The sequence below is a fragment of the Mytilus trossulus genome, chromosome 9, assembly GCF_036588685.1.
Source record: "Mytilus trossulus isolate FHL-02 chromosome 9, PNRI_Mtr1.1.1.hap1, whole genome shotgun sequence".
Lineage (NCBI taxonomy): Eukaryota > Metazoa > Mollusca > Bivalvia > Mytilida > Mytilidae > Mytilus > Mytilus trossulus.
The window spans coordinates 13,101,020-13,108,213 of record NC_086381.1 but is presented as its reverse complement, the minus strand read 5'-3'; positions in this window follow the sequence as shown (position 1 = coordinate 13,108,213).

Here is a 7,194-nt window from a genome sequence, read left to right as displayed (position 1 = left end):
ATTTTACTTTTAAATGGACTTAGTTTTTTCTGCGGGGAAACATGACATTCACTCTGTGGTTAAAGTTTTTAGAATTTTAATAACTTTCTTAAACTATCCTTGGTTTGTACCAAACTTGGACAGACTCTTGTTTATGATCATAAGATAGTATTCAGAAGCAAATTTCATAAAAAAATAAATCCATTTTTTCCGTATTTTACTTTTAAATGGACTTAGTTTTTTCTGCGGGGAAACATTACATTCACTCTGTGGTTAAAGTTTTTAGAATTAGAATAACTTTCTTAAACTATCCTGGGTTTGTACCATACTTGGACAGAAGCTTATTTATGATCATAAGTTAGTAAATTTTGTATAAAGATAACTCCATTTTTTCTGTATTTTACTTTTAAATTGACTTAGATTTTCTTCCAGTTAACATTACATACAGTCAGCAGTTAAAGTTTTCAACACATTTATTAGATTCATTAACTGTCCTAGATTTTTACCAAACTTGGACAGAACCTTCTTACAATCATAGGATAGTATCAAGAGGAATATTTTTATTGATTTTTTGCCTCATTTTTGTTGAGCATGCAATTTACAGAAAAAGTAGGCGAGACACTGGGTTCCGCGGAACCCTCACAAATTTTATAAACATAACATAGTATCACAAACTAGTGTGTTTTGTACTTTAAATCTAAGTTTAAGGTTAATTCTTACAACAGTAAATAACAGATCCATATATATTCATATTCTAATGTTATGAAATAGTAATGAAAATAACGGACAATGAATACTTGACTTACACTTTATATTGTTTTGTACTTAAGGTTTTGTTTTTTGGTTTATTTCCTTTCAAGATTTTAATATTTTTACCTTTCAATCTGAACTTCTTTCAATAAGCTGCAACGTAAAATGATATGGTGCTGACTGGACGTGTCTCTATTTTTTATGATTTGTTAACCCTTTTCATCTCCTATAATGTGTTACAATTAACACTTCAATGCAACACATACACAGCCAGTTTTGCATAGGTACTATGTCTGTACCAAAAATTTGTTGTACCAGAAATCTACTTTTCATATTCAATACTACTTTGTTACTCTAAAATTATTGTAATATTTAGGTACCTGTATTTTACAGTACTTGATTTGTACTTGAAAATTTAAGTACTACATATTTTTGGTTACAACGTTAGATTTTCAGCATTTTGATAGTATCTTTATTTCAAATCTCTTCAAATCACGATTTTCAAACATGGAGTATTGTGATCGCTTTTGATATTATTTCTGTACCAAAATTTTAAGTAGAAATCAAGTACTGTAAAGTACAGGTACGTTAATAGTACAATAATTTAAAGAAATGTACTAAATATCAAATGTAAATTTTCAGTACTGCAGATGTTAAGTACAAAGATAGTACCTATGCAAAATTGGCTGTGTAAATGGTTATTTCAAAGGTATACTGCCATTGCATAAGAGATTCACAATCCAAAGAATTAAATAAAACTATTAGTCGAAAAACGATAACTATCCATGACATGATCATGACCAAATACCAGAAAAAGTCCATCGTTTAACAATCTATATGACTGGTTCGGGCTGAAAAATAAATGAATGTGCCCGTCCTCGTCCTGAACTATATGCCACATTTTACGTTTCGGCATCTTTAAGGTTTGTTAATAAACAGTGTTTTGCCATAAACGTGCGAGGTTTGGCATGCCATAAAACCAGGTTCAACCCACCATTTGTTCCTATAAAAATGACCTGTACCAAGCCAGGAATATGGCCATTGTTATATTATAGTTCGTTTTTGTGTGTCTGCTACATTTTAACGTTGCGTCGTTTGTTTTCTCTTATTTTTTAGTGTAACACATTGCGATAAGACGCGTCACGGTACTTGTCTATCCCAAATTCATGTATTTGGTTTTCATGTTATATATGTTATTCTCGTGGGATTTTGTCTGATGCTCGGTCCGTTTCTGTGTGTGTGTTACATTTTAGTGTTATGTCGTTGTTCTCCTCTTATATATAATGCGTTTCCCTCGGTTTTAGTTTGTTACCCCGATTTTGTTTTTTTTTTGTCCATGGATTTATGAGTTTTGAACAGCGGTATACTACTATTGCCTTTATTCCAAACGACAGTTTACATTATGTGTGTGCTTCTTTCGATGTGAAGTTAGAAGCTCCAATCCCCAAAATATCTATATAAAAGTAAACAGGAAGTTAGCAAAATAATATCAAAAAAATACAATAGAACTCCAAACAAATCGTAAGATATATATAAGCATATTAGATTTAAAAAAATACATTATTTACATAAATATTATATAGATGGATTTTTTTTTTTTTCTAATTTAAGCCGATTTCAAATAATTCATTCAAGTCCCTGTAGATTTACTTGTATTTAGTTATCTAATTAGTAGTCGTTTCAACGTATCGTGAAACAGGTACATTTTTTTTATCGCATTATTTTGGTTACATGTTTTTTCTAGCAAGTACAGTCATAGGACAAAAGTGAGTTCCCATTCATAAAATGTCCTGTCATTTTAACTAAAATTGATATTTTTCAAAAATTATTACCAAGTGAGCGATTTTTATAAAAAAAAAAAAAATACAATAAGATGCAGAAATGGCCAAATAAAAATTAAAACATCAGACATTTCTGCATCTAATGGTATCAATTATATAAAAATCGCTTTTAGTGTTACTTGGAAATAATTTTTTGAAATATCGATTTTAGTTGAAATGATAGGACATTGTTTTAGTGCGAAGTCACTTCTGTCCGATGACTGATGTACGTCATCAATGAGTTAAAAATTCAATTTTATCTGCTTTATAAAGAAACTCATCATAGATACCAGGACTTAATTTAGTATAATGCTAATTTTTATTAAAAATGATTTTTTGGCAAACTAGGCGGTACTATGGAAAGCGGCATAACTCTTTGTTCTTATTTGGTAGAAACGCAAATACCAAGTTATTCCTTCCCCTGATCATGTTATATGATCTCAGAAGGCGCTTCAGTTGCAGTTAGAAGTGGCAGGAAAATTTTGGAACTAAAAATTATATTACATTCTGCGTAATTTGTGTTTTTAAATAATACGATAATATTGTGACTTGAGAAGAAAAAGGATTATATTCTGTAGTTAATTAGGTAACTTTAATATGTTATCTGACATTGTAATTTATAGGTCCGTAATTTGTCGTAATGCTGCATCTACCTGCTTGAGATTTCTAGAGTTTAAAGAACATTGTAGTCTAATTTTATTGAAAGGTTTTTCTTGTATTACTTTTCACGGAACGGTTCCTATATAAGTACAAGAAAAAGTATCCAGAGAATATTGTATTAGATCCAGTGAGTGATTTTGGTCAGCTGAAGCGCCAGAAAATAAAATTATAGTTTAATTAGAGAGACTGTATAATTTTACGATGAAAATTGTCGAAGTTGGTAGTTCACACGTTCGTAGATTGGGAACTTTTATTTATGATCGACCTGCATTATATAATTTCAACTTGATGAACTGTGAGGTAAAATGTCTTGGGATCGGCGGCGGAAAAGTTCAAATTCAGATCATGTGCAAACTATTTTGTCTTTCATAGAGAAAAATCGTCCAGAACATGTAATTGTTCACATTAGTGGTAACGATTTGGATATATTAGGAGCCTCAGAAGATACGACAGAGGAATTGGGGTTACGGCTGATTTTATTATCCCAAACATTGACGAGGATTTCTTTTTGTCGAGTAGCAAGTATCGAGTAACAAAAAGCGAGTAGCGAGTTATAAAAAGTGAGTAGCGAGTAACAAAAAGCGAGTAGCGAGTTATAAAAAGTGAGTAGCGAGTTATAAAGAGTGAGTAGCAAGTAACAAAAAGCGAGTAGCGAGTTATGAAAAGTGAGTAGCGAGTAACAAAAAGCGAGTAGCGAGTTATAAAAAGTGAGTAGCGAGTTATAAAAAGTGAGTAGCGAGTAACAAAAAGCGAGTAGCGAGTTATAAAAAGTGAGTATCGAGTTATAAAAAGTGAGTAGCGAGTAACAAAAGCTATCATTTATATGTTTGTAAAGATTATTATTTAAACGAATGATCATCTCATGGTTTGTTTCCCTTTTCATTACTGACTTATTCTTAAGGCCTTCAATTAACTTCTTGAAATATTTCAAAACAATTTGATACATTGCTATTTTATATGAATTCATTGCAAAGGATAGTCGTTTTAATTTATTTATAAATTACTCTAAATCAGGATAAATGTTTTTATTTCGTCATCTAACCTGATTATTTGTTTATAGTTTGCTTAGTATCGATCAGATGTTCTCTTCAGAGTTTTACATCTTTGTTCTTATGTTGTGCTGTAACGCCACTGTCCTATGTTAGAGGAAGGGGACTGATCCTGCACATACGTTTAACCTCCCTAAATATATATACTGTTACCTAACTTGTCTGTTCCAAGTAAGGAGCCTATGATTTTTGTTATCTCTTGTTACTGTAAATCATATATGTTTCAACATTGATGATTTCGTATTTAAATCTGGGTGTTGTGTAATCTCATCTGAATTGTTTTACATGTAAAATTGGGGGGTTACAGCTTACTTTGCGGCATAAACCAATGCTCCATGTCGAAGGCTGTACTGTGACCTATAATTGCTTTTATCAAAAAGATTTTGTCATTCCTCTAACATATATTAGGACAGTGGCGTTACAGCACAACATATATAAGAACAACCAAGTAAAACTCTGAAGAGAACAGCTTTTAAGTTTTAACTCATCGGTTCGATACTAAGCAAACTATAAACAAATAACCAGGTTAGATGACAGAATTAAAACATTTATCCTGATTTAGGGTAATTTATAAATAAAGTCAAACGACTATCCTTTGCAATGAATTCATATAAAATAGCAATGTATCAAATTGTATTGAAATATATTAAGAAGTTAATTGAAAGCCTAAGAATTAGTAAGTATAAATGAAAAGGGAAACAAGCCATGAGATGATCATTCGTTTAAATAATAATCTTTACAAACATATAAATGATAGCTTTTGTAACTCGCTACTCACTTTTTATAACACGCTACTCGCTTTTTGTTACTCACTACTCACTTTTTATATCTCGCTACTCACTTTATATAACTCGCTACTCGCTTTTTGTTACTCGCTACTCACTTTTTATAACTCGCTACTCACTTTTTATAACTCGCTACTCGCTTTTTGTTACTCGCTACTAACTTTTTATAACTCGCTACTCACTTTTTATAACTCGATACTCGCTTTTTGTAACTCGCTACTCGCTTTTTGTTACTCGCTACTCACTTTTATAACTCACTACTCGCTTTTTGTTACTTGCTACTCACTTTTTATAACTCGATACTCGCTTTTTGTAACTTGATACTTGCTACTCGACAAAAAGTAAATCTCAACATTGACAACCCGATTCGAGATTAAGTCAGTAACACACAATATGCCAACTTCTACCAAGAGAATCGACACGAGTCATTGCATCAAATGTGTATAATGATTTAGTTATTAAGACTGACAGATTTTTGAAAGCACAAATAAAGGACCAACCACATTGTCGTTACTGGAAAATAACAGGGGTGAAAATTCGGATCGCAATAACTATGTTGATGGTGTTCACTTTAACTATGATGTTGGCATGCCAAAATATTTTCGAAATATAAGAGGGTCAATTATTCAAGCTATGAAATAAAGAAAGTTAATAGCAGTTAAGTATTGGACAGGTTTTTATTTATTTATTTGTTTGTTAAAAGCTATATTAAGTTCAAGGGAAATTCCCCATAAACATGCTTGTACAGAACAATGCGATTTAATGTTCAATTTCTTTCAAAACTGGACGTATAATTTGGGTATTATGTGCCAGAAATAGTTTTATGCAACTACATGTATGGTATATTTATACCAGGATGATTTGTTTCAATAATAATTATATTAAAATTAGGGTTTTAACCGGAGTGTCATATCATTATAACAGTTTTTATGATAACAACACGTTATATTCCTTGGATACTTTCTCGTGTGGTTGTATCGAATCGGGAACACACATAGGAGCAGAAGATAAATAAACAAACTCTTAAACTATACGGCTTGTAATTAAAGTCATGATAGTAACAACACAGCTGCACCATCAATCAATTTTAACGGTCATCCAGACAGTCTGCTAAGGTTCATAAAACAATTAAGATAAAATTATTTAACAACCTTATCCCCAACAAATTAAAACACAGCTGCATATTACATTACTTTTAACGGTCATTCAGACAGTCTGATAGAGTTCATGAAAACAACTAAGAGAAATTTATTTAACAGTCCTTATCATAGCAAATTAGGTGGGCAATTAAATACTGGCAACAGAACTGCGTATATTTACAGAGCTTAAATCTCCTTGCGTTTTGTTATAAGTGTAACATTATACATGTAGACTTTTTCACCAAGAATCATTGTAATTAGAATTCACATATTTATTAGTTAATAGTGCATATGACACATATATAGAATATCATAATATTTTTTTTTATTTTATTTTTCGTAAATTTTGTATTTGGATACATTGTGTACTTTAAACAGGTGTTATGGCACCTACATGAATTTATAAGGCTCTTTTGATGAGCCACTGAGATAAATAGTGTACTTGGATACATTTATGTACTTAACACAAGCGCATCTGAATCTATGAGGCTCTAGTAAATATGGTGCTTTGATGAGCAATGCCCATATGGCATTTATATAGTTTTATTGTGCTTGAGTACATATTTGTATGCATGATGGGTGCCTATAACATTTAGATGAATTCTATGAGGCTCTAGTTCATATGGTGCGTTGAGGAGCATGCCCATATGGCATATAGATAGATTTGTTGTGTTTGAGTATTTATTGTATCTTGTTTTGAGGCATATAGCTTTTAGATGAATTTGTGACGCTCTAGTACAAATGGTACTTTATATGTATAGAATATGATTAATTTTTTATTTTATTTTTTCCTAAATTGTGTACTTGGATACATTGTGTACTTTAAACAGGTGTTATGGCACCTACATGAATTTATGAGGCTCTAGTACAAATGGTGCTTTGATGAGCCACTTAGATAAATAGTGTACTTGGATACATTTATGTACTTAACACAAGCGCATCTGAATCTATGAGGCTCTAGTACATATGGTGCTTTGATGAGCAATGCCCATTTGGCATTTATATAGTTTTG